This window comes from Stegostoma tigrinum, chromosome 4 (genome assembly GCF_030684315.1).
Source record: "Stegostoma tigrinum isolate sSteTig4 chromosome 4, sSteTig4.hap1, whole genome shotgun sequence".
Lineage (NCBI taxonomy): Eukaryota > Metazoa > Chordata > Chondrichthyes > Orectolobiformes > Stegostomatidae > Stegostoma > Stegostoma tigrinum.
Genome location: NC_081357.1, coordinates 53,953,902 through 53,978,192, shown reverse-complemented (window position 1 = coordinate 53,978,192; position 24,291 = coordinate 53,953,902). Strand labels below are relative to the sequence as shown.

The following is a 24,291-nucleotide window of genomic DNA, read 5'->3' as shown; positions in this document are numbered from 1 at the left end:
ATTGCCATTCATCCAGCTTTTGAAAGTTGGAAATTACAGAACTTTAACAGAAAAAGTGAACTTATTGCTACCCAATTAATTGGCACTGTTATTATTAGAGTTTGGGTAACTTATCTGGGGGAAACATAAGCGCACCAAATGTTTGCAAAATTATGGGGAGCACCCCTGTGATTTTTTGGCAAGTTTGTCTGCTGAGTGAACACTGCTCTTTAAAAGTCTAATGTTTACAGTCTACTTAAACTGTTGTGGGATTAGAGTTTCTGAATCATTAAAACATGTGAGGAATTCAGTTCAATTAAGAAAAAAACTCGAATCTATCGTGGCAATTTTATTGGGCAGGAAACAGGTTTAAAGTATTGGAATTTAGCGGTAGGATAGACTGTGCCTCAATTGTGCGGTATTTGTCCCACCATAAATATTATTGGATTGATTTTTACATGTACTCCCCCTTTGGCTATATTAATGAATGGCCAGCTGAAAAGGACCCATTTACAACAGTCATTATCAGTGAGTTGGGCAAGTGATGCTCAAGATTTGTCAGCAGCTCCCATTGCTATGAACTTGGTCTCAAATAGCTTAACTCAGGAGGTCAGGAGTGATCCCCTCAATTTCACAGGTCCACTCCACACCACTCCCATCCATCCCAGGCAAAATTATAGCTCTAGTGTCTTGGTTAAAAATCAAGTTATTGTACAGAATTATGATTAACTTTATTCCCCTTCCGTGCTTACTCATTAACCAGTGAAACTGTTAGGGCACTTATATTAGAATATTCACTGGGTGTTGTCGTGTACTGGAACTCATTAATCCAAAATGCCTCAGCAATCATGCCATTTTAACTGTACTTAAATATAATTGTTTGAGTCTTCTCATAGTGAAGGGTACAATATTTTCTTTACGGCAGTTCCCCAGTAATGTCATCACTGTTACACAATAATTCTCGGTAAGCAAAATAAAATGAGGCAGATGTGTATTATTGATCAGATAGTTAACTTTCATAAAACTGAGATCAGCTTTACTGAGGCTTCCTATGGTATTATTGCAAGTGTTTTGAATAAAGACCAGTAAGCACATCACATCTGATTGAAGTTGGCCTCATGCCAAAGAAAACCAAAACTAATTAGACCTTATTGTAGATACAGCTGACTCCTGATAAACGCATGCTTAGTTTTGCCAAGAAATGTGATGCTTGGATCGGAATTATGCTTGGATCAGGGATTTTCTAAACTGCAGATAAACACTGCCAAATTGTGAAATGTTGTATCATAGCTCATTTAATCATTCTTTCAATTCAGTCTAAACAAAGGCAACTGTAAATGTAACAAAAGCACTGTTTTGGAACAAATGTCAATAGGCAACATATGCTGTGAAAGGAAGGATCATAGTTGGTCACCGATACACTATTTGGTATGTTGAAAAAGAAATCATCAATTGGGAAACACTTTATGGCTTGATCGAAAATTCTATACAATAGGAATGAAAGAGTTTTTTTTAATCTTTACTAGAGAATCAAGTGCTAAATCTTTTGTTAATCTGGCTTTCTATGCAACACGAGCAAATGAGATTTCTGTGTCATGGACTGGAATCGTGTTTAGAACAATTGAAGTCAGTCAGTTGAATAAGACAATAATATATCTTCATTTTATAGTGTACAAAATCAATTCAGTTGCAACTACTAATCAAGGACACAAAGGACTGCAAATTTAGTGATACACAGACTTTTCAAGTAGCCTAATAACTTGCCCAAAAGTAAATCAGACAATTGCAGTCAGCTAAATTTAGACCTTTCTTTGACGTCTGCCCCAGACTAAACTAAGGCCCAGTCAACTTCCTCCCACAGCATTGCTTTACAGCTTACTGATCTTGTGCAAGTTTGTTGAAGAAAGCATACATACTGCTGCAGAAAACAGCAACTGCTAATTGCAATCATGTAAATTATCACAATTGTATATAGAATTAGGCAATACAATTAGGATAAGCAATGTGCCATTTTATATGACATTTTTTTCATTGTAGCAGGCACCATCTGAATTGTGATAAATTCCTCCAAGTGAAGCAAAGTAATATTAATAAACATATGACCATCAAAAATGTTGGATTAGACTTCATATGTGATCGCACATTGGAAGCTCTTTTCTTTTGCTCTCTTTCTCTGCTATGAATGTTGGTAAATGTGTTCAAAACCAAAATGGAAGAATATGATGAGGTACAGGATTACTATGATTATCCAGCTGCTTTCAAGCATAATGCTGCCTGAAGATGAGGGATGGATCCAACTTAAGCAGTGGCAAGAAGAGAAAATCATTAATAGCATTAGCACTTGTACAACCTAGAGCTGTACATATAGAAAAAAATGATTAGTGCAATGCAAAAAGGCTTTCAGCCTTCTTGAATTTCCTCTCCAAATCTCCAAGTTGTAGTCCTATCCACAGAGCGGTTTATTTGCATTATTTATTTGGCTCAAACTGAAAAATACCATCACAGAGTTAGAAAATATTGATTAATAAGAAAATCTGGTTACAGCAGTTTATAAAATCAACAATGCATAACTTCAAAAGAAAGAATATGCGTTGAATAGAGCCTTACACAGAGTCAGATCACCTCAAAGCACTTTTTATCGCGAATGGTATGCTTCTGAAGAGTCATCACTGTTATAATGTGGAAAATATAGTAGTCAATTTGTGCACAGCAAGGTCACCTTTGGAGTAGGCCTCAAACCCACGATCTTATGATTTACATGAGAGTACTGCACTAAGGTTGATACCCAGTGAAAACCTTTGATTATAAATCAGACCTTAATTGATAATCAACACTGAATGTTGAAGGTAAGGCTGAATGTTTGCAATAACATTCAGTCAGAAGGCTAGAATGGATTAACTATCTCTGCATCAAGAGGTTCCTAGCAATCTTTAGCTAGTTTGATTTGATTCTTGTGGCTTCAAAATATACCACAAGGGCCTGTATAACATTCCGACAATCACATTGAAGACTGTCAGTGGTCTGATGCCTAACTAAAAATGTGAATTTTTAAAATTCATTCACAGGATGAAGGCATCACTGGCTGGACAGCATTTATTGCCTATCCTAATTGCCCAGATGGCAGTTAAGAGTCAATCATATTGTTGTGGGTCTGAGGTCACATGTAGGCTAGACCAGGCTAGACTAATGGCACAATTTCTTCTTAATAAGAAAATAGTGAAGCAGCCTGGATACATCCTGCACACAAAAGGCAGGACAAATCCAACCCAGCCAATTACCACGCTATCAGTCTATTCTCAATAAAGTGAATGGAGGGTACCTGTACTGTGAAGCAGTATGTGCTCAGCAATAATTCAAACACACAGTTCGAGTCAGTTCTCCTCCTGCTTTCACCTCATTACAATTCTAACCCAAACATGGAAAAAGGAGCTGAATTCCAGAAGTGAGGGGAGACAATTGCCTTCAACATCAAGGCACCCTAGGAATCAGACAGAAAACTCTCTGTTGGTTGGAAACATACCTGACACAAAGGAATATGGTTTTTTGAGGTCAGTCATCTGCTTGAAGGCAGGGGTGCTTGCAATAAAAGTGAATGCAGACAATGCTACACATGTAACTGAGGCGAGAAGGACATAACAGCATATTATGCCTCATGTTCACTGTGAGAATGCCAAAATGAGTGATTATCTAGCTGAAAGCAAACATGATTGGAGGACCTAAGTGGAAATTAGCAGCAACAAGAAAACATTGGCAAAAAGGCAAGTATCTACTTGCAGGCTGACTGCTGTTTATTGGAAGCAGATAAAAGGCTTTGCAACTTGGAGGTCATTTTTTTCTGGTGCCATGTATCGCCAGAAATTGAACTTGGAATTGTAGGAAAGTTCAACTTTGAGTGTTTGCTACTGAACAAGTGCCCTACAGCTGGAAAAAAAATAGTCCAAGGGAAATTTGGGTTGAATTAAAAGAATTATACCTCCAACTGAACTTGTTCTGCAATTCTGCCAGCTGTCGTGTTCCAGCTGTGTGCTGATCAGCAACTAGGAGCTGCGAAGAAATCTTTTGCCATATTCCTATCATTGTTATTGTGTTATTTAGTCATCGAGCCACTGCAGCATTTGATCTATTGAGGCCACACTATGTACAGGAGTCCAGACAGTACCATTCCCTCCTCGCCATCATGTAACACTATAAGTTTAATTTCCACACGTGCCCACCAACGTCCTTTTTGAAATAATTGATCAATTCAGTTTCCACAATCAGCACAGGCAGCGAGTTCCACATCATCATTGGTCACTGCGTCAAAGTATTCCTCCTCACATCCCTTCTGCATCACTTGCTCAAAGTTTTTAATGTGTCATGGAGTCCTTGCACTCCCAATTAATAAGAGCAATGTTTTATCTAACCTATCAAAACCTGTCATTGTATTTTACAACTTGATCAGATTGACCCACAACTTCATTCTTAGAACAACCCCAGATTTTCCAATGTAATCTCTCATCTGTCAATGCATTTTGGTAAATCCCCTCTGCACTCTTTCAAGTACTCTCACATTGTTCCTAATGCACTAGTTGTCACCTACCCAGAGCTTAATAATTGTTTAGCATAACGTCTCTGCTTTTCTGGACCTGAAACGTTAACTCTGTTTTCTCCTTCACAGATGCTGCCAGGCCTGCTGAGCTTTTCCAGCAACTTTGTTTTTGTCTCTGCTTTTGAACTCAATACCTCTGTCTATGAAACACTTTATCCCTTACTCAACTGCTCGGTACTCCCTTGATATGTCTTAACATTTTCAAATATCTATGCACACTGAACACATTTATCTCATTGTTATCAAGATAACTAATTTGTATAAAACAACAAGGGGCAATTTCCTCGGAGGTTCTTTCCAACTTCATTGCTGTAACTTCTGTGGACATTTTGCACCAATCTTTTCTCCATTCCTCAGTGTGTTCTGGTGACAGAATGAGAGAATCTGCAACTAAATTCAACTTATGTTTTAAAATTATTGCTATGTATTTGAACCAAGATATAAACATAATTCTTTCTACTGAATATTGGACAAAGTAAACAGTAAAAGTAAATTATTAGAATCTGTCAGAAGTGTTTATGCATTCTGGGAAGTATTCTGCCAAGGCTAAATATTTTGAGTGCCTTCCAGGAAGGAAAAAAACTTTTACATTCATTTGTATATTAGGCTAGAGTGAATTGCTAACACAGGAATTCTATCCCTAATAAATTAGTAACACATTAATCAGCTTAAGCATTTACATTTATGCACTACACAAGTCAAAGCTACTTGGAATTTAGGACCATGCTACTTATAGTGTAGATACACTTTAACATTTGCAGTTTGAGAAAAATTATGCCAAAATAACAATTCCCTACACTTACATTACTGAAACTAACTTCCTAATTCCCTTATTTTAGTGGGCCTGCAAAACTGTCATTAGGGTAATGGTGCTGATTTCACTGTTGTAAACATGCTCAGTCAGAGCAGCGACAAAACAAATCTTTCTAAAGTCAAATGACATGTGACAATCTCCTACTTCTGTCCCTGTACCTAATGCCAGAGACCAAAAGATCTATCCTTTTCAACACATTCTACAACACATGAAAGCCAAAATGAAATCATTTATGAGCCACACAGACTAATGTTATTTAGGATATCTGGTCGGCGTGGACAAGTTGGACCGAAGGGTCTGTTTCCGAACTGTAGATTTCTCTCTGATTCTATGACACAATGACTGTGTATTTTTCATTGATATCACAATACTATGTGAACAGATTTCTTCCCTTTATCTCAAAATAAAAAAGTTAGTCAGTGTTTCAGCATTAAAAATTACAACTTATCCAGGGTAGCAACTTCAGTCTTTATTCTTTCAGAGCGCTTGCATTTCAAAACTAATTTTCCTCTAGACTTCATACAGTTATTGAGAAATAAGTTAACATAGTATTCAAAACAGTATTGACAAGTAATCCTGCCTCTTCTGATCGTGGAGTTAGTTAACAAACTGAAAATCCACAATGTCATTCACATTTGTAGATGAAAGAGATAGTTTTGAATGTACAACCATTGTTTAAATGATGGCAATCCATTAGAGTAATGTTAACATATTTCATCTCATTCCCTGAAGGCAAACTATACTCAGACGTTATTAATCCCAAATGGAAATGTTTAACCAGGCCTGGACAAGTTGCTAGATATTGATAGTGGCCAACAGACCGTTGCCAGAATTCCATCAGTGAGAGCACTAAAGAAAGTCCATCATTTTGCAAAAGTGGAAGAAGAACAGAGATTATTTTACTGAAAAGTGAGCTGAACCAGCAGGGTGGTCTTTATCTGAACACACTGATAAGATGATTGCACTGACCTGTGCAGAATGATTGATAATAGTGTGGTGTTTTTCCAAATGACCACCTCTAGTACCTTAATCATTTACCACCTCTATCAGTATGTGGCACTTGTCAGTAATCTTCCTTGTCTTGGCTTTATGTTGGACCCATCTAGAAACTAATGTTAAAGGGCACACCACTGCAGTATGTCTACACAGAGATACTGTTTTTAGGTAACAGGCAGGTTTACCACATGATAGCAACAACAACTGTACTTGGTCAGGCATAACAACCAGGACCTTAGGAAGCTAGTGCAAATACATCTGCTCCTTCCAAAGGCGGGAGTAGAATTCTGAGTCCACCCACAGACTTTGTGTAACATCATTATAATGAGTGCAGCTAACAACATGAATATTTTCTGTTGAGGACATTTTGCGTTATATAAAAAAATTCTGGAACTACACAAAAGTTGTGTTCATTTACAGATTCATTGAAATCTAAAAATATTGACGTTCTCCAGTTTTTGTGGAACATAATTTTTTCTTTGGGAGTACCCAACATTAGCTTCAAATAAAAACGGAAAGAACTGCAGATGCTGTAAATCAGGAACAAAAACAAAGTTGCTGGAAAGCTCAGCAGGTCTGGAAGCAGCTGTGAAGGAAAAAACAGAGTTAATATGTTGGGTCTAGTGACCCTTCCTCAGAACTTCAAATAGTTTATTTTATCTTAGGCATTTTTAAATTCTTCAATCTTATAATATGAATTTGGGCTATATCCATTCATACAGAGCCAAGATTTTATTAGAACAAGGGAAGTCCTCTTTTGTGAAATAAACACCAAGAGGCAGTCATTTTATCTGCAGCCTTTCGTGTGAATTTTCCACTTTACATCAAAATAATGCCAAGATGAAAATCTAGGTTAGATCTCTGCACTACATGCTGGGGCCTAATTGTGCTATAGAATGTGATGAAGTACTGTTTGTCGCTTGGATAACTAGAGCTGTTACAACACTCAAGAAATTCACAGGAAAAATTAGTGAAACAAATAAATCTAACTGATATGCACATGTGACAATTGCCTAAACATCTCATTCCTCTCCATCGCCATCTGCAGTCCAGTGATTGAATTATGAGCTACCCACAATGCACACTCCAGTAATTTGTCAAGACTGAGAGTCTTAGACCCGTACAGCATGGAAACAGATACTTTGGTCCAACATGTCTACGCCAACCAGATATCCTAAATTAATCTAGTCCCATTTGCCATCATTTGGCTAATATCCCTCTAAACCCATCCTATTCATGTGCCCATCCAGATGCTTTTTAAAATGTTATAATTTTACTATCTTCCACCACTTCCTCTGGCAGCTCATTCCATATGCACACCACTCTCTGCATGAACACTTCTTCAAGAAAACTGTAATCTCTACTATTTGAAAGGAGAATTGATAAAGGGACATAGAATTCCCATCATTTTCAAGTTTTCTTCCAAGTCAGATACTATCTTGAATGGAATTTGCATTGTCATTCCCTCATTGTCATCGGAACAGAAGTCCTGAAAGTCACAAGCTTTCTATCTTTAAGGCACCTAGAAATGGGCAACAAATGCTGACCATGCCAGCGACATCCATTTTCCTAAAATAAAAGTTCCCTCCATTGTAAGGAAGTGGAAATGTTCTCTGAGGAGTGCACAAAATTCAGCACAGTTTGTGACTTTTCAGATACTGAAGCAGACCATGGTCAAATGCAACAAGACTTGGAAAGTATCCAGGGTTGGCCTGTAAAGTGACGCGTAACATTCGCACCACACAAAAATGGCTATCTCCAATAAGAGATGGTCAAACTACTGTCCCTTGACATTCAACATGTTACCATCATTGAATTCTCCATTATCAACATCCTGATGGTCACCATTGACCAGAAACTGAGCTACATCTGCAATAGAAATACAACGGCTAAAAGAGCAGGTCAGAATTTGGAATACTGCAGCGAGTAACTCACCTTGTGAATCCCCAAAGCTGCTCCTCTACCTGCAAGGCACAAGTCAGGAGTGTAATGGAATACTCCCTACTTGCCTGGATGTGTGCCTCTCTAATTATACTCAAGAAGTTTGACACCATCCACGATAAAGAAGTCAGCTTGATTGGCACCATACTCGATCATTCTACCACCAAAGATTAGTAGCAGCAGGGTGTAGCATCTGCAAGATGCACTGCAGAAATTCACCAAGAATTCTTTTACAGCACCTCCCAAACCAACAACCATTTCCATCAAGAAGGACAAGAGCACCAGATACATGGGAACACCACCATCTACAAGTTCAACATCAAGCCATTAACCATCCTAACTTGGAACTATATTGCTGTCCTTTCAGTGTCCTTGGGTCAAAATTCTGGGAATTCCCTCCCTTGTGGCATTGTAGGCCTACCTGCAACACTTGGACTGTAGTGGTTCAAAAATGAGTTCAACACCACCTACTCAAGAGCAACTAGCAACAGGCATCAAATACTGGTCCGGCTAGTGATGCCCATGTCCCGCAAGGAAATTTAAAAAAGCAAAAGATTAAGACAAAAATAAGAAAGAACTTTAAGCAGAACCCAAGAATAACTAGTAAAGTTCAATCAATCTTTGTTTTGAGGTAGGGAGAAACCTGCCAATGTCACTATCCCACTTCTTGCCAGAGTGGTGGCCGCCATGAGGATGCGAGTCTCAGGGTGCTCCTGGACTAGAGGTCAGTGCGAGGAGGTGAGTCCCTGACCGGAGACCAATGCAGGCAGGTTAGTTTCAGGAGCAAGTCCCGGAGTGGAGGCCATTGTGGGGAAATGAGTCATGGAGTGGAGGCCACTGCAAGGAGGCAAGCCTGGGACCAAAGGCTAATGTGAGGAGGTGAATTCTGGACTGGAGGCCAGCGTGAGGAGGCGAGTCCCGGGAGCTAGTCCTGGCATGGAGGCCTTCGAGAGAAGGTGAGGCCCTAACGGACTGGAAGTGAGGCCTCAAGTTTTGAAGTCCAGCATGATCTGGAGACTTGGCAGAGTGCAGTCTGGAGGCTCGGTTCCTGGCACAGACGTGGTGAAAAGCACTGTAATTTGAGTACTTTTTAAAAGAACTTTTTATTCCTATGCTGGATTTAATGAGTAATTTGAGTACATTATAAAACTTTTGTATTCCTGTGCTGGACTTTTTATTATTCTTTCAACTCTGTAACATATACTTCAGTATCTGTACCCAAGTATCCTGTACCTCAGATGGCACCATAAGCAGCGATTTTGCAAACTTTTCAATGCACTCATTCGAGTGCACGTGATAATAAAGCTCATTCTAATTCTAATTTTAATTCTTTAAATATGTCAATGAATGTCTTTAAGGTCAACAAAATAGCAACAAATATAAAAGTTAATTGTTCGACCCTAAAACCGACTCATTCGCCTGGGGTTAGTGATGGTGGGGGTTGCTCATTAAATATATGCCAATATATAAAAATCAAACATAATATCTGATCTGCTAAATTTACATATTAAAAATGGGAAGAAATCACTGCAAGCAAAAAGATTTCCACTATTCACTACATGCAGCAGAATTATAATTGCAGCTTTCAGTTATGGGTTTATAATTTTGCTGTGAATAGTGAACAGTGCAAATCTTCCCCTCTAATCATTCATTCCAAATCAGAACTACTAACTTGCTGCTGATTGATAGAGGGAGGAATTTCTTAGAAAATTAGGGGAGAATCCAGTGCCAGCATTACTGGCAGTACATCTGAAATCATCTGTAGCACTAACCTAATCATTGCTTGGGTAATATGAAACAGTCTTGAAGCAACAATCAATTTGAATCTAGGACAAATATGACTCCTGTTTACTGATGTAAATAGCTTTTTAAAAAAATGCAATGATCTACAGAATAATCTAATTGGTGTACGCTGATAAAATGTATGTAGTATATATCAGAATAGAGTGCAATTTGTGCCCTACATAATGTGACTAATAAATTAATTTTCATGGATGAACAAAAACACATGTTGCTGAAATCCTAACTTCCTCCATTTGAAGGTTAACTCTTGATAAGTGCAGTCATAAGCTGCATCTGGAAGCGGTGTCTATTGCCTAAGCAAGCAGATTTAAATAGTGTTAAATGGCAGTACGAGCAAAAGTGGTGGTCCTCTGACTGAAACATTCCAGATTACTTCAAAAATGAAGCAAGGGATAATGCTTCAATACTTCTGGCTGAGGTGAATACGTCCAAGTTAACGGATGATGTTCAAACATTAAATTAAAAAGCAAATAGTAAAATGCACAAAAATTGTAATATATATGTTTCAACATTATTTCGACAGATATCATCCTCAGATATAAAGAAGGTGGGCTTCTGCAGCAACATGACTGTGTGCTGTTCTCTAACCTGAAAGGGCAATAAACAAAATAAAAGCTATTTTTCAAAAACTTTTACTTAAACCATAAAATACTTTACTGGGGACAATAGCCACGACATGCTAAATATTGGCATCATTGCAGAGACAATGATAATAATGAAATATTGTTGAAGCTCCACACTTCCATTTGTATGGATAAAACTAAATTGAACTTTTTGTAACCTCAAAATACAATGCTTACAGCAGTCAAATGTTAACAATATGAAGGATTAAAGATGTGAATTTAAGACAAACTAAAATTAATTAGGATTGAATGAAAAGGAGAAGGTTCTTCGGCAGCTCTTATAATACATTACTAAATCATATTTTAATCCTGAATCTGAGCTATAATCAGGATGGGCTGACAAAATTGCAATTTGATTAGTGTAGAACTGTACTGAGGATGCAACAGTTTGCCAAGTATTGATTGAGGAGCTCTGTACCAAAGCAACAACATCCTCCATTAGGAGGCTGTGTGTTAAGGGGGAGGTCAATAAACCTGCTGCCTGACTGAAATTCCCTAGTCATCTTCCTCAGCTACAAATAACAATTATTCTCGAACTTGCCAAATTACATCTCTGGTGAGTTTTATGTCATTTTCCAGTATAAGATACTTCAAACGAAAGCAGGCATCAGAACCCTAACCCTGTCAGTATGGGCAGTTTACTACTTCTCAGTATCTCACCGTGTACCTAATCCAATGTGCTTCACTTATCAATGCAACAGGATTCTTACTCGTTTTCTCCAAAGCAACAAAAGGCCTGTCAAAGGGCTGTCGCTTTATTAATTGCCAGATTAAAAAAAAGAGCCAGCTCCATTTTTATTTCCCCCAAATCCTCAGCTTGTGTTTTTTATTTGTTTCCTGAAGACCTCAAAGCTCCCAGCTAGCAGAACGCTGGCTGGGGATTAAGGTAACTAATCTGAAATAAATTCAGGATGTGATCTGCTCTGACCTCAACAACTAAGCCAGCTGAAAGTTACTTTATAAGTCCCCTAGTTATTCCCTAACAAAATAGATGCATAGCAGGACACCCTTCAATCCGGTTACATTGTACTCAAAAAGTTTCATTTCTGAAATTCCTCAATGTGTTTGCAGAAAAGCTGATTTAACAGTCTATTGAAACGATTAGGGATCTAATGAGACATAAAAGTAAGAATGATTAAAAGCGTACCGAGCTTGAGGGATTGCAGCCCAAGTTTGAATCTGTGGATTGACTTTGCCTTGTCTTGCATTTGATGCCAGTGCCAATGCCACAACTGGTTAAACATCTACAGAATTCCCATCACCAGAAAATAACCGTATCAATAGCAACTGAGCATCATTGCGAAAGCCCCGAAAAGTCTCCAATTTTCTGACATCAAACCCTTGATTATTTTAACATGTAAAAGCCTAGGTTAATAATATACCATCTATTTTACTTCTGATATGCAAACTGTCAATGTTTCAGAGGCGGATTTTTCATATAACTTCAAGTCACAGATTTTGATCATTAGAAATAGCAGTGTTGTTTTGCTACAGTTTTGAGATTATTACCTGATTAGAAGAATGTAGTGTGGCAAAATAGAGTTATCAAAATTACTGCATTGCTCAATGATGAATCTAAGTTATCATCTGCACACATATAACTGAGTTTTATTTGCCATTTAACTCAGGGAAGACGTAGAGGCTGCTCTCTATTGTTACTGCATCAACATCTTGCATTGATATAATGCTTTTAACAAAGTAAAACATTCCAAGATGCTTTACAGAAAAGCTTAAACAACATCTAACTCAAGTGATTTCAATTATTTTCGTGATGGAGTTGTATATTATTTGATTAAGTTTTTTTTAAACTATTCACAGGATGAGGGTGTTCCTAATTCCCAGAGGGCAGTTAAGAGTCAAACACATTGCTGTGGGTCTGAAGTCACATGCAGGCTATACCAGGTAAGGATGGCAGCTTCCTTTCCATAAAGGACATTGGTGAATCAGATGGGTTATTTCCTGACAACTGACAATGGATTCATAGTCACAATAAGACTCTAACCTTCAGATATTTATTGATTTCAAATTCCACAATCTGCCTTTGTAGGATTCAAACCTAAGTCTCCAGAATGTTACCTGGGTCCCTGGATTAACAGTCCAACGATGATACCACGAGGCTATTGCTTCCCATTTATGTGTGTGGTGCACCTTGGGTTTTCCAGCCTCAAAAATGAAACATCATGGCCAGCACATGCTCCAAGACTTTGTGATATTTTACTTGAGGCATTAGTGCAGGAGATGGAGATTAGAAAAGGTGCAATCTCTTCACAGGTTACGAAGAGACCATCCAGCCAAACTTTGCACAAGTGGCGTGACCAGGAAATCATAGAGGCAAATGCTAGGGATCCAAAGATATAGATATCTACCCAATACATAGCCAATTTAGATGGTATGGTGGCTCAGTGGTTAGCACTGTTGCCTCACAGGAACCAGGAACCCAGGTTCAATTCCACCCTCAGGCGACTGTGTGGAGTTTGCACATTCTCCCTGTGTCTGCGTGAGTTTCCTCTGGGCACTCCAGTTTCCTCCCACAGTCCAAAGATGTTCAGGGTAGGTGGATTGGCCATGCTAAATTGTCCATAGTGTTCAGGGATGTGTAGATTAGGTGGGTTACAGGGGATGGGTCTGAGTGGGATGCTCTGAGGGTCAGTGTGGGCTTGTTGGGCTGAAGGGCCTGTTTCTACACTGTGGGGATTCTATAATCTATGATATTGTAGTTCACTCAGCATCACTGAGTCAAAATCCTGGGATTCACTCCCTAACAGCATTGTGAGTTTACTTACAACAAATAGACTGCGGCAGTTCGAGAAAGCAGCTCACCATCACCATTTCGAGTGCAACCAGAATGCTGGCCCAGCTAGCTACATCCACATCTGCTGAGTGAATTATTTAAAGAAAACAAAGGACTTGAATTTACTACTGCAAAGAGAACAGTGACCAAACATGTGTTGTCAAGGTCAGTGAAGCAATCTTCAAATTCTGTATCTCACCAACTCTACCACGAGCATCATATACAGCTCAATGTCACCAGCTATACCATTAGCATCATATACTGCTCAATATACCACACCCTTAACACTAATCTACCAACAATCTCTCAATCACATGACAACTAAACAGTCATTGCTTTATTTCAGCCTCAAATATACAGCTGCAAGGTGACACCTATATCTCCTATTAGACATCTATTCATCCCTGACATCCACATCACCCAAACACACTGCACCATACTCACTAAAAAATGTCTCTCTTTCTTGCAAGATAAGACTACATCTCCTAACTAGCAGAGGGACAGATACGCTGTCTGCTTTTGGTTAGTTCATCCTGGTGTCCTTTTGTGGTGCAAACCCATATTACACTATTACATGCAGAATGCTGCTGACTCACTCAGGGAGATAGATCACTCTTGCTGTGTGATCCTTAGCAGCTGTGACCCTAAAAGGCCTGTTCCACAAACTGCGCTACCTTGGGATGTGTGTCATTTTGGCTGTCAGCCAGCCAACAAGAAGGCACTGGGAGACTGGCAGTGGAAAGGGTGCTCTTCATCACTAGAACAGCCATGGATGAGGTTGTGACCAGCTGTGTGTTTGAAACGAATGAAGATAATAGTACTCTCATCCTTTCCCACATGATTTTGAAGGAGGGGAGGCTATGCCACCAGAACCTGCCAACTTGGTGGCAGTGACATCTCCAGGGTGCAGAGGAATGGCCAGTAATACAAAAGGAAAGACAATGATCTTTTCTCTGCGAGGGTAAAAGCTACTCTCTTCTCTCTGCCAGCTTACTCTAACTCTAACTCTGCTACTGCACCCATTGTATGCTTTCACGTTCTCTCACTTGGTCTTCCATAGCCCATGTTGCTCAGTTCCCTACAAGATTTTACCCTTGCTCCTCTAAACTCCAGCAGATACAATTCGAGTCTGTCCAACTTCTCACCATTTACTGCTCTCCAATTCCTTCAGTGGCTAGCTTCTGAAAGTGGTAAGATACCAGGCATGGTTGCCTGCAGCTTACATGGATGTATGCAGGTTCTGCTGCAGTGCTGCTATAAGTGGAGAATTAGATTGGGTCAGCTACAGAAAAATGCATGTTGACTGCTAAGCCTTGCAGAAACCCTGCAGTCAATGACACAAAGACAAAAAATGTGGAGTTATCTGACATTAACTTGGGAGAGGGTTTTGTTCAGAGTTTGAAGCATCTCTAGCATGGGGTGGTGGACAACTCCAAGGAAACATGTGTGATTATGAGTATTATGAAGCCTTTGAAGATCAATATCTTAATTTCCATTGCAGCAATGTCAGAACTCATTTATTGTCTAGGGAAAGCTTAGGTGGATGTCACACAAGCTCAGTTTACAAAAGGTTTGAAAGGATCCGAGCACCCATTCCAACAATGCTGGAATTGCAGATTCTGGTCTGCATTTTCATCCTTGGGGTGAGTAGTAGCTGTTGGGAAAAGTTATGGCTTGGCTAACCTGTCTCAGGAGAAAGAGCTGACAAGAAGGGGAATTTTGTCGCAGGGTGTAACCAGACTTGGAACAAAAGGTTTCAACCGAGTATCTTGCAGCTTGTTAAAAAGACCCATTTTGGTGCAATGGGACTTTGTCCCAGGGTAAATAAAAGCGGGGGTGCCTACCCTGTCATGCTGCTCACACATGCCATGGCCCACATCATGTCACACACTGATTTTGATGCATGCCTCTTAAGCCAGACTATGCTCCTCTACCCTCCTATTATAGTGCCTAAGGCCTTCCAAGCCAAATGATGCCCCATTCATCACACATGTGAACCCCTTGCTCCTTTGTGCATCACCCTGCCCATTATCTCTCATATTTTCCCATACTAAGACATTTACAGATTTATTTAGCTAGTGTATAGAGAAAGGTAGATACGTAAACACACGTTTTTTAAAAGAAGTACTCATTGATAATTTTCCACTCTGTTAAAACCAATTTCTTTACACTACAGAATAAAAATGTTAAAACATCCAGACTCAGTTATTAATAGGTGAAAATATAAGCACTTGAAACCTCTTAAATTTATGTAAATAGACATAGTGAAATAGATAGCTGAAATCAGAGACCCGAAGCTGTCAGTCAAACAGGTTCAAGTGATTCAACATTCTAATAGATATCAATGTTCTCAGCCAAGCCTCATTAGATAACATCACCGAGAACCCAAAAATGTTTAAGCTCAGTAGATGGTAGGCAAAACATTGTATGGAGAGTGGCATGATAGTCATAAAGTTGGATGGGGCATGACCTAGCATTAGGGGTTGGGAAAGTGGGGGATGGGAAAGTGAAGGACCATTTGAAAACACAAAAAACTTACCAAAGGTTCCCAGAGGACGACCACTCCTTGAAAAGCTGGCCTGACCTCTTGAAAATTACGGAGATGCAGGGCATGTTTATGCCTACAAATAGAACTGGCCAGTTTGGGAGTGCTGGATACGGGTTCATGATCTGAACTAGCACACTTTCCTAAAAAGCACTCCTGAATATTGTAAAGCCTGAAGATCAGAACATTGTAACGTATCTACCATTTTTAATGGGCTGATCCTATCCTGGTGAAAATTCAGGCTGTAAAATTTGTTTCATTCTCTGCACATGCTTCCAGAACTGTTGGGTATTTCTAATTATTTTTTGCTTTAAGCTTGGAATTGCAGCATCCAGAGATTTGATTTAACTCCATTATCTTGTTTGTTCATGAAGGTTATACTAAATCTTCATAAAATATGAGTTGAGCTCCAGCTGAAGTCTTGTGGTCACTGTTTTTAGGGAGGATTTTAAAGCCTTCAAGATACCACAGGTGATTTACAAGAGTGATACCAATGATGGAAGGCTTCTGTTATTCAAGAGGTCAGAGAGACTTTCTGTTTAAATCAGAGGAAATTAAGATGAAATATGACTGACGTATATAATATCTTGAAGGATTTTATTCTCAGTAAATAAGGAGAATCTATTTCCCGTAGCACAGGAGCCAATAACCAAAAAACGCAAATTTAAGATAACTGGCAAGGGAACCAGCAATGATAAGATAAAGCAAATTTATGGCTGTGAGTTGTTATGTTCTGGGATGCATTACCTGAAGTATAGTGGTAGCAGCTAAAATATTAACCTTTTAAAGACAGTTGAATAAATACTTGAAACGGAAAATATTTTCAGGGTCATAGAAAAAGAGTTTGCACAAACACAGGCACTGTGCGATAATGGTCTCCTATGGTGCTGTATTATTCTATGATTCTAAGCTGAGCCGCCAAATTTTCAAGCTATCTAAGGAAGATAATAAACCTGGCTTTGTCATTGTCAACCAGAATCTTACAACTAATTAAAAAAAAATGAAGTGACAGAAAATGCAAACATCATAGGATAGCAACATGCTAAGTGGGAAAATCGTGCCATATAAACAGAGATCCTTGAAATATACCAAACTGTGTTTTTAGATCAGCACATCTACAGTCTGTGATTGTTTTAAATCCCGTTCCAAGAAGATTTTATTTCTAGTCTTGCCAGAGGTTGGTGTGACTGATCACAGAGATAACATGCCCTCCTGTCAGATGATCTGAAAGCACTTTCAATATATATTGACCTTCAGTTCAATGGATGCTATAAGTGAATAAGCGAAAGTCGCGAACCTACTCAGCTATCCATTGCATTTCATGTGCTTTTCCAAATTAATGCTAGTATGGTGTGTGTCACTGTTATGCACCTTCTCATTCATTAAAGTCTGAATGGCCGCTATTGTCGGGTAACAATATTGACCCATCATGAAGGGAATTTTCAACTGAATGCAGCTTTTCCTTCTCGAATTCCTACTGAAAACTTTACGTCTTTGCGAAGTCAAACTGATGGAATGGCAGGCTTTCTGAAAGTAACATTCAGGATAATTTATTACTCACCCCTACTGCTGTTTTTAAAACATAAACAAGCACCGTTTTACGACGGCAAGTCTAACAGAAAATGATGGCACCCCTTGTATGTCCAGAATCTGGCCCTTGATTCTCCAACAACATTTGTAGCAAGTTCAATCAAGGTTTTACTGATGAGAGTTTGTGTAATCGATACTTTGCTAAGTAAACCTTTGAAAATCCTCCCCACCCACCCCCAAACAGTATTGTAATATATAATGACTGTTCTGACCTTTGACCTGTTTGCACAAGCATGATTACTTGCTTTAGATCAAAGTGAGGCCGCATAGAGAGTTCAGAAGTAAAATTAATTGAAGTGACTTAATGCCACTTTGAAGGAAAAATTAATCACCCGGATCTTCAAAGCATAAAAAAACCATGTTACATATTCGCTTCCACATACTGACTTTATTTGGTGAGGAGAATGGAAAAGGATACAGATATAAAAACTGATTTCGTAGTCAGGATGAGGCCTATGAAGGTACAGAATACTGATTAAACCTTGCATCCTTGCCAGCAATGCAGATAGTTTTGAATAAGCACCATTTCAGTCTACTATACACAGAAAGCTGGAATTTTTATTTCTTTATGTCAAATTGACTTTTCAGTCACTTGAAGTAAAGAGCTCTGCCAAGCGCATGAATTTTCCTTGACCTTCACTAGCAAGCAGCCCTCAGTCTCTGTGTGAGTCAAAATGCTGAATGAAGTTTAATTGTGTCTTTTAGAATCTGACTTGTGCAAGTGGCATTAATCCAAATATACAATTATATATTGGGAAAAAAAACAGAACATGCCCATATCCACTCTGTCTTGGTTTGTTTTGGGTGAAGTTTGAATGAAATGAATTGCCACTAATCAGCGTCCTCTGCCGTAGCACAAAATTTGATTTGGTTTATGTTTTGTAGGCCCTCCCATTTTGTAAGCTTGTGACATTAATGATAGCCAGTACTGATAGACGATCACTGCAAAGTTGAAAATTCTAGCACTTTTCTTCAAGTTAAATCGTTTTTGTTTTGCTGGCTAAAAGATTATTAAGCACTTAAGTTAAATCCTACCAAGTTTCAACTCTCACAAAGTTGATAAGCTAGGTATTGCTGAAAGGTTGAGGTGGCTTTCAGAGGATCTGCATATTTTCCAAATTGGGATGATTCAGGGGCTTGTTAAAAACGGTAAGTCAATCCTAATTCCAGGATTCCCAACTCTGCTTCCAAGCTTTCTGATGTTCAAGAATGCATTTTAAAGGTGTTGACTGGTACAAGTTACAAGTCTGCATTCTTAACTTGGTCAGCGCCATGGTGAAGACCATCATAAACTACACCCTCACGGTTTTCATAGAATTGAGGCACTGTTTATGGTGTTGTGAACCATAGTCTGCACAAGACAGTTTTTGAAAGATAGATTCAAAGTTGTCCTCGTGCTCCAATGACAGGCCATCACCCCCATGGGCCACTCACGAGCCCATACCTGGCTATGCCTCTCTATCCTCACTCATAGTTCCTCAGACTGGGTTATGCATCTTCTCCTACCTCCATAACCCCTCATACTTCCAATACCAAGCTATAGCACTTTAGCCAATTCCCAGGGAGCCTTATACCTCATATCAAACCATAGCACATCAAAACTCACTGACCCACTGTATTGTTGACAGAACCAATTAAATTTTATGACAATAGGATTCATGAAGGTAGTGTTTTTTAAAATAATTAATTACCTTTCACAACATTGACTAAGTGATTTTTTGGGGAATAAAGGTGCCAATCACCCAGATGCTATAAAGTATCACTAGCAAGCACTTGAAACCTCTTCATCTTGTGACAATAAACATGATGCATTTAACAGCAGAGATCAGAGAGCCAGAGCTGTCAATCAAACAATGCTTTCCTCCAGCTCAGTGATTCAACAGTCCAAAGGGCATCAAGGGCTTTAAACTATACCTCAGTATGCATTATTTTGGGTAGTACTGAGGGGTATATAGCTGGATATGCTGGGTGGCGGGGTGATGATGGCATGAGGCACCATTGAGATTTTGGGGGCTGTGAGGGATAGAGGGATTTATTTTCTTCATTATAATTGAGAAAACATCTCATTGTATTCAGATGAGCCTTTTGGACAGTTCACTTGGTACCTCATGGCCCATGGCTACCTCTACCTTCTTCCTAGGTCAGCTGGCCTGACTATAGCAAATACTCGCATCAGTGCACTAAAATTTCATCTTTGTGGGCACCTTGGCTTCAAGGCTGGCATAGAGAACCAGGTATGTTCCCAAATCGTGCTACTCATCACCGTGGTTTTGAAAATCCAGGCCAGGGAAATCAACTTGATTTTTCCTCAAGGGAAATTAGAGGAGCCCCTCAAGCTCACCCAGTGCAGACACCCTTTTCTTTGTGTTTTCTTTTTAAATTGCGAGGGATCAATGCCAACACATGTTCTACATTCTTGCAACCATGAAGTCATGTTTTTGTCCTGATCAGCCATCTTGCTCATTTACAACGGCTGCTGTCCTATTGTCAATTCCCTCCATTTTTTCCTGCCTTTGTATTCTCAAGTCCCCCACCCCTCTGAGAAATCAGCAGTTCTCCAATTCTAGTCCCATGAGCATCCATCATTTTGTTTGCTCCATCTTTGAAAACCATGTCTTGAACAGCCAATACCTTAAATTCTGAAATTTCGTCCCTGCGTCATCCCACTTCTCTTTTATCCTTTAAAAGTGCTCGTCAAAGCCCAGCACTTTGGCTAAGCTTTTGACCATCTGTCCAATTGTCTGTCATGTGGCTCAGTTTGAATTTTGTTATTGAAGTAGGAAGCTCACTTACAACAACAAAAATGCTATATAAATACAAGTAGTTGTTGATATACTTGATACAACACAGGATGCAAGGCTGATTTTGGTTAATGCAACCAGCTTGATGTTGAAGAATGAAATGTATGAACATTTGAAGAAAACGAAGCTCTTCCCTAATCTACAGCCTAATGCAACAAACAGGCTGCATGCAAAAAATAATGAGAAACAGAAAATGCTCGAAATACTCTGGAAACAACTATAGATGGAGAAACAAGGGTAACATTTCAGGTGTCTGCCGTGACTTGCCTGGACATCCACCAATCAAGCTCAATATCGCAAATTAGTCTTTACCTCCGCTCTTAAAAAAAAGCTCTCCATAAAGAAAAGCAGCTTCTTTAAACTGTAAATCTCAAATGTGCCAGAATAATGTACTCTTCCGCTGTACATCACATTTAATCATCCATAGATGTGAAGGCATTTCACACTTAATGGCAAAGGTAAAGTTTAACATGAAGGGCCCTTTGCAGTACGGTGGTAGTGCCCCTACTTCTGGGCTGGGAGGTTTGGTTTCAAGTCCTTCCTACTTGAAGTGTGTCATAATGAGTCCAGACAGATTGATTCAATTTTATTTTTAAATATAACTTAACAACCATATGTTTTAATGAGTGTGCATGACAGGCTAAAGCATTAAAAATAGGTTGCCACCACTTTCTGTTGGGAACCACAATGCGCTTTTGTAATCCACCGCCAACTTAATTCCCGACTTTCATTCTGCAGTTGGCAAGTTTTGGCCTCCTACATGATTAAGAGCTGCTGCCCACTTCATGTCCTGTTTCTCAGGGCTTCATCAGAATCCACCCTTTCTGTGTTTACAGGGTTTCACATGAGATCTCAATTGCCTTCTTTCTTTTCTGGCTCATTCACAGGAAGGAGGGATATCAGGTTTGGAATTGCTAAAGTGTGAAGTTCATACAGGATATATTAAGACAGAAGGAAGAGAAGCAAGATATCATCACAAATGTATAATCTGCACTTGTCATTCTACTTTCCTCGCTCTCAATCCTCCGCTTGCCATAATCTGCAGGGGTTTATCTTTATATTGAAAAGACTGTTTTTTTTTACTTTATTTGAATGAAAAAAGGAACAAAAGCTAAGTTGCTGGAAAAGCCCAGCATATCTGGCAGCATCTGTGAAGAAAAAAACCAGAGTTAACGTTTCAGGTCCGGTGACCCTTCCTCAGAACTGATGGTGGCGGGAAAAATGTCAGTTTATATGCAGAAAATAGGGAGGTGGGTGGGGTAGGGAGTAAACAATAGGCTAGGGCCGAAAGATAGAGAAAGACAGTTGGACAGACAAAGAATTGATAATGATCAGGCTGGGAGGGTGAATAGTTGTTAATGGGGACTGTTAGTGACTAACAACAGGGGGTGTGTAATGGCAGGCTATGTGGTAACAAGGCCTGGTGTGTGGGGTAGGGGGCTGGGACATGGGAGAGTTTAGGCCCTAAAATTATTGAACTCAATATTGAGTCCGGAGGGCTGCAGGGTCCCCAAGTGGAAAATGAGGTGTTGTTCCTCCAGCTTGCATTGGGCTTCGCTGGAACACTGCAGCAAGCCAGAGTCAGAGATGTTGGCCAAGGAACAGGGTGGTGCATTGAAGTGGCAGGCAACAGGTAGCTCAGGGTCTTTTTTGTGAGCAGAACGTAGATGTTCTGCAAAGCGGTCGCCAAGTCTACGCTTTGTTTCCCCAATGTAGAGGAGACCACATTGTGAGCAGTGAATGCAGTAGGCTAGATTCTGCGAAGTGCAGGTGAAGTGTTGCTTCACCTGGAAGGTATGTTTGGGCCCTTGGATACTGGGGAGAGAGGAGGTAAATGGGCAGGTGTTACACCTTTGCCGGTTACAGGGGAAGGTGCTGTAGGGTTGTGGGGAGGTGTTGGGGGTTGAAGGAAGTGTGGACCAGGGTGTCCCTGAGGTAACGGACCCTGCGGAAGACGGACAATAGAGGGGAGGGGATTATGTGTTGGGTGGTAGCATCTTACTGCAGTTGGAAAAAGTGGCATCTGATGATCTTCTGGGTATGGATGTTGGTGGGATGGTAGCTAAGGACAAGGGGAGCCCTATTGCTGTTGTGGGAGGGAAGAGAGGGGGTAAAGGCAGATGTGCGGGATATGGATCAGACCCCATTGAGGGCGTTGTCGACAATGGAGCTGAGGAATCCTCAGTTGAGGAAGAACGTGGACATTTCAGAGGCTCCCTTGTCGAAGCTGGCTTCATCTGAGCATATGTGACACAGAAGAAAGAACTGAGAGAATGGGATGGAGTCTTTACAGGAGACTGTGTGTGAGGATGTATAGTCCAGGTAGCTGTGGGAGTCAGTGCATTTGTAGTGGATATTAGTGGCCGGTCTATCCCCAGAATGAAAAAAAACTGACTTGAATGCAGGGACTAGAAGGGTTGCTACATGGTTGAAAACAAGTAGCTGACACTTTATGTACATATTATTTACACAGCTGCTTATTCAAGCAGTATTGAAGTCTAATTTGCAGATAAACTGGAGCCAATGGGGTTATGTACAGATAGGACTTTGGTTGGGCCAAGCTACTGACTGTTTTGTGGGTTAATGACCAAGTATTGACAGCACAGGCTTTCTGTGGCCAAAGGCCACAGGTCTTTCCAAGGCCAAAAACCTTTGTAATTGGTATTTAGGTAGCTAAACAGCTTGAGACTGCGATCAAGATAAAGAGAGGCCTTCTGACCACCAGCAGCTGAGAAATTCCCACAATTTAAGCCTAAAAAGAACCATATTATCTTTCCTCAAAGGCTACTACAAACTGTGGCTTTTAATTAATAAACCAGAGGCTTTACATAAATGAACCAGCCACCCTGTATCTCTTACAAACCAGTGGAAGTATCCAACGAAGCAGGACTGAGAAGCCGTGTCCTAAGTAAGAAGTATCCTGAAAATCAGCTCAGTAACCCCTGTGAACAAGAACCGCTGAGCTGGTTTCCAAGTATTCCCTCTGTCCACAGCCCATGTTCTTGTGTGTGTGTGTGTGTGTGTGTGTGTGTGTGTGTGTGTGTGTGTGTGTGTGTGTGTGTGTGTGTGTGTGTGTATGTGTGTGTGTGTGTGTGTGAATTAGTAGTGTTATATGCTGATGGCTCATAATTCTTTTTATGATGGCTCCAGGAAATGTGGGGCTTGATTTCCAACACATCATCCAATGAGTTGAGACAAAATCTGGGATCGAGAACAGAGGCAATGAGAATTTGGTATGGTATTGGTAAATAACACAGAAAATGGAAAACACCAGGTTCTGTACTGCACTTGAGACATGGCTCTGGAAATGGCAAAGTTTTCCTGCAACATGATGCTCCAGTAGGCTCAAACAGCAATAGACTGTACTCCAGCTCCCATTTCCTAATGTTCCCAAGATGTGATGGAAGTGCATGGACATCATCTTGTGAGCCTAAGATGCCACAGCCTCTCGCACACATTCTTGATGCAAGAACATTTCTATCGTACAATAATTGGGCTGAGCCTTACTGTTTTTCTGTGGCTGCATCTAGATTTTCTGAAGGAATTCTGCCACAAGGACTAGTGAATTTCCTTGCTGAATCTTACCAAAATTTCATTCATTAAGTATTTATCCCACCTCTATGTTATCCATCACATTCAATTCCAGTCCCCTGCCACCACAGGCCATTCCAAGAACAATTCACCACCAACAGATATCCTGGAATTGACCAGTATTGCTTGCAATCACACCATCTTTAAGAAGGTATTTTACACCTGGGTAAGTCTTGTCAGTGTGGAGCTGCCATGTACACTTCCTGATGTTTGCCCTAAACATAGCTGA

The 24,291-nt window shown here is 39.9% G+C and overlaps 1 protein-coding gene across 6 annotated transcripts in view; it reads right to left on the bottom strand.

Moving 5' to 3' along the window:
- epha7 (eph receptor A7) overlaps positions 1–24,291 on the bottom strand; it is a 285,269-nt gene that overhangs the window by 103,101 nt on the left and 157,877 nt on the right. The gene's annotated exons all lie outside the window — the stretch shown is intronic.